This window comes from Salvelinus sp. IW2-2015, unplaced genomic scaffold (assembly GCF_002910315.2).
Source record: "Salvelinus sp. IW2-2015 unplaced genomic scaffold, ASM291031v2 Un_scaffold5778, whole genome shotgun sequence".
Lineage (NCBI taxonomy): Eukaryota > Metazoa > Chordata > Actinopteri > Salmoniformes > Salmonidae > Salvelinus > Salvelinus sp. IW2-2015.
In genome coordinates this window covers 6,127-17,995 of record NW_019947043.1, presented here as the reverse complement: position 1 = coordinate 17,995, position 11,869 = coordinate 6,127, and the positions used below count along the sequence as shown (strand labels likewise).

The 11,869-nt window shown below is 43.8% G+C and overlaps 1 pseudogene; it reads left to right on the top strand.

Moving 5' to 3' along the window:
- Positions 1-2,269: 2,269 nt before the first annotated feature.
- LOC112078509 (acyl-CoA desaturase-like) lies at positions 2,270-11,594 on the top strand (annotated as a pseudogene).
- The last annotated feature ends 275 nt before the right edge of the window (positions 11,595-11,869 follow it).

Here is an 11,869-nt window from a genome sequence, read left to right as displayed (position 1 = left end):
TATCTGTATTCCCAGTCATGTGAAATCCATAGATTAGGGCCTAATTAATGTATTTCAATTGACTGATTTCCTTATATGAACTGTAACTCAGTAAAATCTTTGAAATTGTTGCATGTTGCGTTTATATTTTAGTTCAGTGTAGTTAGTCTGTTGTCTGTCATTATTTTATACCTGCTGTTGAATTGCCGCGCTCTCTCTCCTCCGGCAACAGATCACTCATACTGGCACACGTRCAGCATACGCAGTCACGCAATGAATGGTCATTCCGGTAATGGCTGATATGTCGATTTTTAAGTGATTGATCACATTTAAAAGTGTGCCTTCATTAATTATATTAACAAAAATTATGAAACTAATTTAAATTACCTTTCATGACCTTAAAAMCCCTAATTTGACACTTGGATCAGCGCATCATGCCATTCAGGCTGGCGCATTTTCAATCTGCACAATCTGGAACAGCCTACAGTCATGCACAGTTTCACAGACTAGCGGCAAATCAATTTAAACAAAGCAGAATCAGGAAATGAATGCCCAATTTTCATTGCTATTCAATGCAGATCCCGCCCGTCATTCCGCTTTGATCACCGTGTTTTGCCTAGGTGTGTGACTCTGCGCCTGAGACATGCTACTTTGTTTTATAGAGGAGCTGGTTTGCAATTACCAAARAATGTGAAGTCTGGGTACGGCGCTCTGGACAGCTCCGGCCCAAGTCAAGCAATCTTAGACATTATCTCTCACTGCATTCCCATCATTGCAGGGCAACCGTGTGGGTGTGGGTGTGGCTGTATCAATGGACAAAGTATTCTTCTCTTTCTTCRGTGTATGAATGAAAATGGTGATATTAAAAAAGATATGATGAATGAATCAAGCACATAAGAGATAAGCCTATTATCACAAAGCTCATGAACCACCGAAGCCACTGAAATATGGTGTGACATTCTGAGGCTTCCTGTKGMATTCATCATATAGGTGTGGGAAGCACAGCACTAGACGTGGTAACATCACTTGGCATAGCTGAAGAAGAGAGGGGAGGAACGACTGTAGTCTACCGACTATCTAATGGCTGAAGATAGTCCCATCATGATGACAGTGTCGCCATCACTGATGATCCAAACCAACCGTTTGGTTCTTATAAGATGTTTTTATTCTGGGCTACTGGTATTGTCAGTATTGCATTCCATTTCTAGAGTGCCAATCCAATCAAACTATCCAATCAAACATAAACTATTTGTGTAAACCTTGTACAATAGATTATTATTGATCAATATTGTATTAATGAGATGTTGACTAAAGTAGGCAATACACTTTCTCCATCCAATATTTATCTTTGGGGGGGGGGGGGGACTGTGTAATAACCCAGAACGTGTACTGTAGTCATAAATCAAATCACACTTTATGTGTCACATGCGTCAATACAAGATGTGTAGACCTTACCGTGAAATGCGGAATTACAAAGCTTTTTAACCAACAGTGCAGTTCAAGAAAAGAGTTTAAAAAAAAATTTAACCAAACTAAAGTTTAAAAAAAATGATCAAAAGTAACACAATAAAATAACAAATAACGAGGCTATATACAGGGGGTACCGGTACTGAGTCAGTGTGCGGTGGTACAGGTTAGTCGAGGTATTTTGTACATGTAACTATGCATAGACATGAAAACCAGACTGTCGTATATTATTATGTAAATGTGAGAATATCTATAAGCAAGTTCTTATAACAACGTGAACGTAGATAACAGGGCAACCAATGACACGTGAGCGGAAAGGTGGTATCAAACCCCAGCTTGTCCAATTACAGTCTCGCAAATATCTTCTCCAAAACCCGTGGCACCTAGCAAGGTAAACTGCTTCAGCAAACACTGTAAATGTAGGTCATCACAGTGCCAGATATTATTTTAATTCAGTGCCGTTTAACACTATTTGAAACTTGGTTCTGGCACTATTTGTTCGCATCGAATCAAACAGAAGTAGTCTTTCATAAGGGTACGTTTGCTATTTATGTAATATAATATATTAGGACTTTTCATCCAACATTAGCTAGCTAACGTACGCGGTTTTGTCTTGATGCCAGTGTTCAGCATCACCCAGCAACAGACAGGTGTTGTTATTCCTCGTGCAACGTTAACCACGATTTAGAGTGACATTAGCTACAAATGTCAGTTTCTGCAGGAACATTACATTTAATTCACATTCATGCCACTATTTTATGACAGTTGTGTTGTCTCATTATTTTGAAGGTAACAAAATGTCTGCTTTCGTTGCCAGTTCATTCATCAACAAAATCACGGCGAGGATGACTGACACAGAATATGAGGGTCCGGGGAGACACGGAACGGGTGATGTGCTCGCAGAATCGGCGACAAAAAGAGATGATGTGTTTGATGAAACGTACAAAGAGAAAGAAGGTCCTAAACCTTCAATGATTAATCGTGTTGAAAAATATCATATTGATGACTTTCTTGCACATTGGAGCCGTGTACGGCACTCTCCCTCGTCCCGTCTCTCATGTTTTGACCTGGGCTTGGTGTAAGTATGATAAAGCTAACACACTTGTTATTTTCAAAATTAACTGAGTTTTACAATCAAATCGTTTCTATGGCGTAGTTATTTTCAGATCGGATTGGGCACACAGCCACAGCTGGATTCGCCAGTCTTTAGTGCTCAGTAGGCGCAAGTCCCAGCCTCTTTCTCCTTCCCCTGCTGGGTGAACACGGATGGTTGTCATTTCTCTGCAACTGTAATACTATAATAAACCAGACATGTAGAAAGTTCGAGAAAACAATGGTTATTATGCATTCATGGAAAAGTCCTAACCAAATATGATTATTGTATCCGGAGATAACTCCAATGAATGATCTATGGAAAAGAACATTTTAATCTGTGACCCTACCACTCCGTTTGACGGTGTATATTATTATTATTATGCACTATTGCTCGTTTTACCCTGGTATGGAATAGCAGACCTTTTTTTCTGGATTAGATGGCAAACAAATGAATAATGTTTTAGGAAAAACAGAGAGTACAGACCCATTCTTGATCTTCTGCTACTTGATGCTATCATGTTATGGTCGTGGTTTTCCACTGTTTATCATGCAAATGATTCTGCCCGAGGAGCTGTTGTCATCTGACCATTAAATAGATTTTGTTTCCTCTATCTTCCTGTTCTCTCTCTCTCTCTTCCACACAGCTGTGTTTTGCTTTTATAACAAGTGCTTTAGGAGTGACTGCGGGGGCTCACCGGCTATGGAGCCAACAGGTCCTACAAGGGCCGTTACCTCTCAGAATCTTTCTTGCCCACTGCAAACTCCATGGCCTTTCAGGTAAAACATGTCTTTCCCACTTCACCTTTATTTAACCGCGTTTGAACATCAGAAGGACAGACAGTATGCGGTATACACACAAAAACATCTTCATTTGTTATGATGAACAAACTTTCCGGATATCATTCTGTTAGCCTGGTCAAGCAGAGGACTGCATGCACTCAGAATGTGAGCTATCGCCAGATCAGGCTGTAATGTAGAATGTTAATTCAAATTATTCTAATTTTTACAGTGCCTTTGGGAAATATTCAGATCCCTTGACTTTATCCACATTTTGTTACGTTACAGCCTTATTCTAAAATGGATTAAATATATATTTTTTTATCCGCGAGCGAGTTACACACAATGCCCCATACATGACAAAAGCGAAAACAGGTTTTGAGATATTTTTGCAAATGTATTTATAAAAATAAAAAAAAGGATTTACGTAAGTATTCAGACCCTTTACTATGAGACTCGGAAATTGAGCTCAGGTGCATCCTGTTTCCATTGGCCGTCCTTGATATGTTTCTACATTGATTGGAGGTCCACCTGTGGTAACATTGCAATGATTGAACATGATTTGGAAAGACCCACACCTGTCATATAACGTCCCACATTGACAGTGCATGTCAGAGCAAAAATCCAAGCCATTGAAGTCCGAAGGAATTGTCCTCTAGAGCTCCAAGACAGATTGTGTTGAGGCTCAGATCTGGGGAAGTTACCAAACATTTCTGCAGCATTGAAAGTCCCCAAGGAAACACAGTGGCCACCATCATCTCTTAAAATGGGAAGAAGTTTGGAACCAACAAGACTCTACATGGAGCTTGGCCTCACGGCCAAACTGAGCAATCTGTGGAGAAGGGCCTTGGTCGGGAGGTGACCAAGAACCTGTGGTCACTCTGACAGAGCTAAGAATTCCTCTGTGGAGATGGGAGAACCTTCCAGAAGGGACAACTATCTCTGCAGCCACTCCAACCAATAGGCCTTTATGGTAGAGTGGCCAGACTGGAGCCACTCTTCAGTAAAGGACATGACAGCCTTTTGTTGCTGTTGTCTGTGCCCAATAAGGCTTGTTACCATGTTTTTGTGCTGCTACCATGTTGTTGTCATGTTTGTGTTGCTACCATGCTGTTTTGTCATGTGTTGCTGCCTGCTTTGTTGTTGTCTTAAGTGACTATCTCTCTTATGTAGTGTTTGCGTCCTTTTGGTTTAGACCGTCATTGTAAATAAGAATTTGTTTTAACTGACTTGCCTAGTTAAATAAAGGTTAAATACAATATTAAATACATAAAAACAGCCTGCTTGGACTTTGCCCAAAGGAACCTGAAGACTCAGACCACTGAAGAAACAAGAATCTCTGATGAAACCAAGATTAAACTCTTTGGCCTGAATAACGTCTGGAGGAAACCTGGAACCATCCTACGGTGAAGCATGGTGGTGGCAGCATCATGTCTGGAGGAAACCTGGAACCATTCCTATGGTGAAGTATATGTGGTGGCAGCATCATGTCTGGGAAGGAAACCTGGAACGTGGCAGCATCATGTTTGGAGGAAACTGGAACATTCCTACGTGAAGCATAGTGGTGGCGAGCATCATGTCTGGAGGAAACCTGGAACCATTCCTATGGTGAAGAATAGTGGTGTCAGCATCAAGTCTGGAGGAAACCTGGAACCATTCCCTACGGTGAAGCATCGTTGGCAGCATCATGTCTGGAGGAAACCTGGAACCATCCCTACGGTGAAGCATGGTGGTGGCAGCATCATGTCTGGAGGAACCTGGAACCATCCCTACGTGAAGCCATGGTGGTTGGCAGCATTCATGTCTGGAGGAAACCTGGAACCATCCCTAACGGTGAAGATAGTGGTGGCAATATCATGTCTGGAGGAAACCTGGAACCATCCCTACAGGTGAAGCATGGTGGTGCAGCATCATGTCTGGAAGGAAACCTGGAACCATTCCTACGGTGAAGCATAGTGGTGGCAGCATCATGTCTGGAGGAAACCTGGAACCATTCCTACGGTGAAGCATAGTGGTGGCAGCATCATGTCTGAGGAAACCGGAACCATTCCCTACGTGAAGCATGGTGGTGGCAGCAATCATGTCTGGAGGAAACTGGAACCATTCCTACGGTGAAGTATAGGCGTGCAGCATCATGTTGTTGGATGTTTTTTCCAGCGTCAGGACTGGAGAATAGTCAGATCGAGGCAGAGAATGAACGGAGCAAAGTACAGAGAGGGTCCTTGATGAAAATCTGCTCCAGAAGGCTCAGGACCCCAGACTGCGGCGAACGTTCATCCTCCAACAGGACAAACGACCCCTAAGCCACAGCCAAAGAACAACGCAGGAATGGCTTCGGGACAAGTCTCTGATGTCCTTGAGTGGCCCAGCCAGAGCCTGGACTGGACCCGATCGAACATCTCTGGAGAGACCTGTAAATAACTGTGCAGCCGACATTCCCCCATCCAACCTGACAGAGCTTGAGAGGATCTTGTAGAGAAGAATGGAAGAAACTCCCAAATACAGGTGTGCCAAGCTTGTAGCGTCGTACCCAAGAAGATTCAGGCTGTAATCGCTGCCAAAGTGCTTCAATAAAGTACTGAGTAAAGGGCCTGAATACTTTATGTAAATGTGATTTTCCGTTGTTGTTTTTTCATACATTAGCAAAAATGTATTAAAAAAAACGTATGTTTTTTGCTTTGTCATTACGGGGTATTGTGTGTAGATTGATTAGAATTATTTTTTAATCATTTTAGAATAAGGCTGTAACCTAACAAAAGTTTGGAAAAAGTGAATGGTTCTGAATACTTTGCCCAAGGGCACTGTATATGTTGCAATGGGATATATTTTTGTAATGTAATTTGAGTTGACAACACAGCAAAGATTGAAAGGTACACTTCCTGTTTTTATTTCCTGGATTGGTCTAGTTTGAAAGATAACAAAGTTTAGGCAATGTAATAATTCCATGCAGAAGCGTTTGAAAATAAACAAATTCATTGGACCAGCGCCGCGTTGCTGATTCTACAGGATTAGGATTAAAAATGACTGAAGTGAATGTTAGCAGTACTTGAAAGTTACCTTGAAAGTGTAGAATAACACAATCGTAGTTCATTTCAGCTAACTACTCAGTAAACACAGAAAAACTGTCGTTCTGGTCATTTAAAACGTTTTTCAAATGATCTACATCCACATGATGACTTGATGTCCCGACCGCTGGTCACGTGTTCAATGCTGATCCTGTAGAATCAGCAACGGTCTGGTCCAATGAATTTGTTTCTTTTCGAAACGGCTCCGCATGGAATATTCCCCTGTCTTAACCAGTATATTACACGACCTAGGCATGGGTACACTCAAAAATGGCTGCCAAGTCCACCCATTATGCCATCAGGCCCATTCTATGGATTCTATGTTTAAACATTTCGTCTTTTGCTCCCCCACCCCATTACAGAATGACATCTTTTGAATGGGCTCGGGACCACAGAGTTCACCACAAGTTTTCAGAGACCGATGCCGACCCCACAACGCCGTCCGAAGGGTTCTTCTTCGCCCACATCGGTTGGCTCCTGGGGTAAAACACCCGGACGTCATTGAGAAGGGAAGAAGCTGGAGCTCAGTGACTTGAAGGCTGACAAAGTTGTCATGTTCCAGAAGAAGTATGTATTCCTTCCTGATGATCATTTTAAACCCTATTTGTTGAAATTTTCTCTCCCATAACTGTTTTCGTTCACTCCATTAATCTGTGATGACACTCCCCACTAAACCTGTCCTATTCATAGTTAGATCATTCAATACGACTCAGAAGGTTGAAAGCATCTTCACAATGGAGATCTGGAACATCCATAACCTGCATGTTGTGTATTTATAACTGAATAATGTGATCATCTGTCAAAGAAGAGGCTGCCAGCTGAGACAGTGTTACTGTGTTGGGTCCTGTAGAGAGAGACTGTTAGACTGACAGTCTATCTGCTGTGTTGGGTCCTGTAGAGAGAGGTTCTTCTGCTGTGTGGGTCCTGCTAGAGGAGGTCTATCTGCTGTGTTGATGCCTGTACAGAGAGGTCTATCTGCTGTGTTGGATCCTGTAGAGAAGAGGTCATATCTGCTGTGGTTGGGGCCCTGTAAGAGGAGGTCTATCTGCTGTGTTGGATCCTGTACAGAGAGGTCTATCTGCTGTGTTGGGTCCTGTAGAGAGACAGGTCTATCTGCTGTGTTGGGTCCTGTACAGAGAGGTCTATCTGCTGTGTTGGCCCTGTACAGACAGAGAGGTCTATCTGCGTCGCTGTGTGTTGGGTCCTGTACAGAAGGTCTATCTGGCTGTGTTGGGCCCTGTACAGAGAGGTCTTATCTGCTGTGTTGGGTCCTGTACAAGAGAGGTCTATCTGGCTGTGTGGGCCCTGTAGAGAGAGTCTATCTGCTGTGTTGGGCCCTGTACCAAGAGAGGTCTATCCTGCTGTGTTGGTTCCTGCCACAGAGAGGTCTATCTGCTGTGTTGGGTCCTGTAGAGAGAGGTCTATTCTGCTGTGTTGGGTCCTGTACAGAGAGGTCTATCTGCTGTGTTGGGCTCTGCACAGAGAGGTCTATCTGCTGTTGTTGGGTCCTGTAGAGAGAGGTCTATCTGCTGTGTGGGTCCTGGTACAGAGAGGTCTATCTGCTGTTTGGGCCCTGTACAGAGTACTGGTCTATCTCTGCTGTGTTGGGTCCTGTACAGAGAGGTCTATCTGCTGTGTTGGATCCTGTTACAGAGAGGTCTATCTGCGTTTGGGGCCCTGTACGAGAGAGGTCTATCTGCTGTGTTGGCCCTGTAGAGAGAGGTCTATCTGCTGGTTGGGTCCTGTACAGACGAGGTCTATCTGCTGTGTTGGGTCCTGCACAGAGAGGTCTATTCTGCTGTGTTGGGTCCTGTTAGAGAGAGGTCTATCTGCGTGTTGGGTCCTGTACAGAAGGTCTATCTGCTGTGTTGGGCCCTGTACAGAGAGTTCTATCTGCTGTGTTGGGCCCTTTACAGAGAGGTCTATCTGCTGTGTTGGGTCCTGTAGGAGAGAGGTCTATCTGCTTGTTGGTTGCCTGTACAGGACGAGGTCTATCTGCTGTGTTGGGTCCTGTAGAGGAGGTCTATCTGCTGTGTTGGGTCCTGCACAGAGAGGTCTATCTGCTGTGTTGGGTCCTGTAGAGAGAGGTCTATCTGCTGTGTTGGGTCCTGTACAGAGAGGTCTATCTGCTGTGTTGGGTCCTGTAGAGAGAGGTTCTATCTGCGTGTGTGTGGGTCTCTGTACAGAGAGGTCGGTCTGCGCTGTGTTGGGTCCTGTACAAGAGGTCTATCTGCGTTGTTGGATCCTGTACAGATCGAGCGTCTATCTGCTGTGTTGGGTCCTGTACAGAGAGGTCTATCTGCTGTGTTGGGTCCTGTACAGAGAGGTCTATCTGCTGTGTTAGGGTCCTGTTACAGAGAGGTCTATCTGCTGTGTTGGGTCCTGTAAGAGAGGTCTATCTGCTGTGTTGGGTCTGTAACAGAGAGGTCTATCTGCTGTGTTGGGTCCTGTACAGAGAGGTCTATCTGCTGTGTTGGGCCCTTGTAGAGAGAGGTATATCTGCTGTGTTGGTTCCTGTAGAGAGAGGTCTATCTGCTGTGTTGGGTCCTGTAGAGAGGGTCTGTAGACTGACAGTTATCTGCACAGATACATTGGTATGTACACACAGATAACATTACGCACTACCACACCGTACAATGGATTTAGTATTGTAGATATTGTGGTAGTAGAGAGTAGGGCGCTGAGGGCACACACTAGTGTGTTGTTGAAATCTGTGTTATGGAATGTACTGTAATGTTTTCATATAACTGCCTTAATGTTGCGGACCGCCACGGAAGAGTTAGCTGCTGTTACACTGACGTTTGAATAGACATGTATCATCTGTACTGCCTCTGTATGATGGAGGATATGTCTCTGTACTCTGGGCTTCTCCACAGGTATTTCAAGATGTCGTGGAGGATATGTCTCTGAACGTCTTGGTCTTCTCCACAGGTATTACAAGATGTCATGGAGGATATGTCTCTGTACTCTGGTCTTCTCCACAGGTATTACAGAATGTCATGGAGGATATGTCTCTGAACTCTGGTCTTCTCCACAGTATTACAAGATGTGATGGAGGATATGTCTCTGTACTCTGGTCTTCTCCACAGGTATTACAAGATGTCATGGAGGATATGTCTCTGAACTCTGGTCTTCTCCACAGGTATTACAAGATTTGCATGGAGGATATGTCTCTGTACTCTGGTCTTCTCCACAGGTATTACAAGATGTCATGGAGGATATGTCTCTGACTCTGGTCTTCTCCACAGGTATTACAAAGATGTCATGGAGGATATGTCTCTGTACTCTGGTCTTTCTCCAAGGTTTACAAGATGTCTATGAGGATATGTCTCTGACTCTGGTCTTCTCCACAGGTATTACAAGATGTCAGTGGTGCTGATGTGCTTCTTCATCCCCATGTTTGTTCCTTGGTGCCTGTGGGGAGAGAGCCTGTGGTTGGGCTACTTCGTGCCAGGTCTGCTGAGATACACCCTGGTACTGAACGCTACCTGGCTGGTCAACAGTGCTGCCCACATGTGGGGCAACCGGCCCTACGACACCAACATCAACCCCAGAGAGAACAAGTTTGTCACCCTTAGTGCCATAGGTATGTTAGCTACCTCTTGCCATTTTAAAAGATCTTAAAACTTCATTAAGTCGCTCCTTTATAACATGTAGTTATATCGTAGATGACTCTATACTGGGGCCTCCTGAGTGGCGCAGTGGTCTAAGGCACTGCATCGCATTGCTAGCTGTGCCACTAGAGATTCTGGGTTCGAGTCCAGGCTCTGTCGCGACCGGGAGACCCATGGGGCTGCGCACAATTTGCCCAGCATCGTCCGGGTTAGGGGAGGGTTTGGTCGACAGGGATGTCCTTGTCCCATCGCGCACTAGCGACTCCTGTGGCGGGCCGGATGCAGTGCACGCTGACACGGTCTCCAGGTGTACAGTGTTTCCTCCGACACATTGGTGCGGCTGGCTTCCGGGTTGGATGTGCGTTGTGTCAAGAAGCAGTGCGGCTTGGCTGGGTTGTGTTTAGGAGGGCGCACGGCTCTCGACCTTCGCCTCTCCCGCCGAATCCGTACGGGAGTTGCAGCGATGGGACAAGACTGTAACTACCAATTGGGGAGAAAACAGGGTAAATGAATGACTCTGTACTACACAGTTATCTCAGAACAGTAGCCTAACAGAACAAGCGTTGACTTCTGTGCTTGTAATTACCTTCCTGAGTGATATTGAAAATGTAATATGTTTTTACCTGCTGTCAGTTTACTTTGATTCTACCTGTTTGTCAAAGAGATCGAAAAGGGGATTTGTTATTCATTGTAGAGCAGAGCAAGTTTATGCAGACCATGAATTTTAYGTTTTGAGTTCCCAACTCTGTGCTTGACAYAAAATAKTATTTATAGTAGCTCTATATCAAACRATGTGTGGGTGTTCACATCTTACWAMATATCTTGTATATATTATTCTGTGTAGACAACGGTTAGCCTAACTATGGTTWCCTGTCACTTTCAGGTGAAGGATTCCATAARTATCACCACACCTTRCCTTATGATTATGCATCGAGTGAGTTTGGCTGCAACCTGAACCTGACCACCTGTTTCATCGACTTGATGTGTTTCCTCGGCCTGGCAAAGGACCGCAAGAGAGTGTCCCCTGAACTAGTGCTGGCCCGGGCTCAGCGCACTGGGGACGGAAGCACCCGGAACCGGAGGTGGCTAAGGGTTTTCCCCAATCTCAAAAAAGCTCCAAAACAAAACCAATGTAAAAGAAAATATATATAAAACCGACAAAAGTTTTAGTTTGCAGTGTAATTTTGAGAGATGCTTCTCTTTTCTTGTAGCTACAGTCAAAGCTTCACTCTTCTCCTTTGTGACGATACATTTCCTAAAAAGTTCTTAAAGATTCATGTTCGCTTTTAAAATAGGGACTTAATCACCTTATGTTCTAACTGTTTCATTTCTTCTTCGCTTCAGCAAGTAGTCTGTTGTGTGAAATGGTACAAATCTGTCTGTTGCCAAAGCTGGTATGCTGCCATTGGTCAAGCCTTCCTCAGTAGGCTGGAGGAGGTTTTCCTGAGCTGTGAATGCTTCTTCTGCTGCAATGGTACATTGATGTTGCATAGGCAATCAATCCAGTTCTTAACTGCAGTCAAGTATTAAAGGAGAGATTTGAAAAATAAGAAAGCTTTAAAAAAAAAAAAAAAAAAAAAAAACATTTTAAACTTGTTGTTGTGACACCTTTAAATCTCCTTCTTGAAGTGAAGCTGTCTGTCGTATCCATAGCTTTCATGTAATGTGAGTCATGTAACCAAAACAGATACTTTTCTAGTCTTCAAGTAACTGTCCAGTGAAAATATATTTTTTAAAGTCATATTTTGTTACTCTACCCAAATAATGTTGGCGACTCGTCTATACTTGTATTTGTGGCAAAGCATAAATTGGAATGAAGAAAAATACTTCAAAAACCACACTTCAAACTTGTATCTCAAACAGACGGTTTAA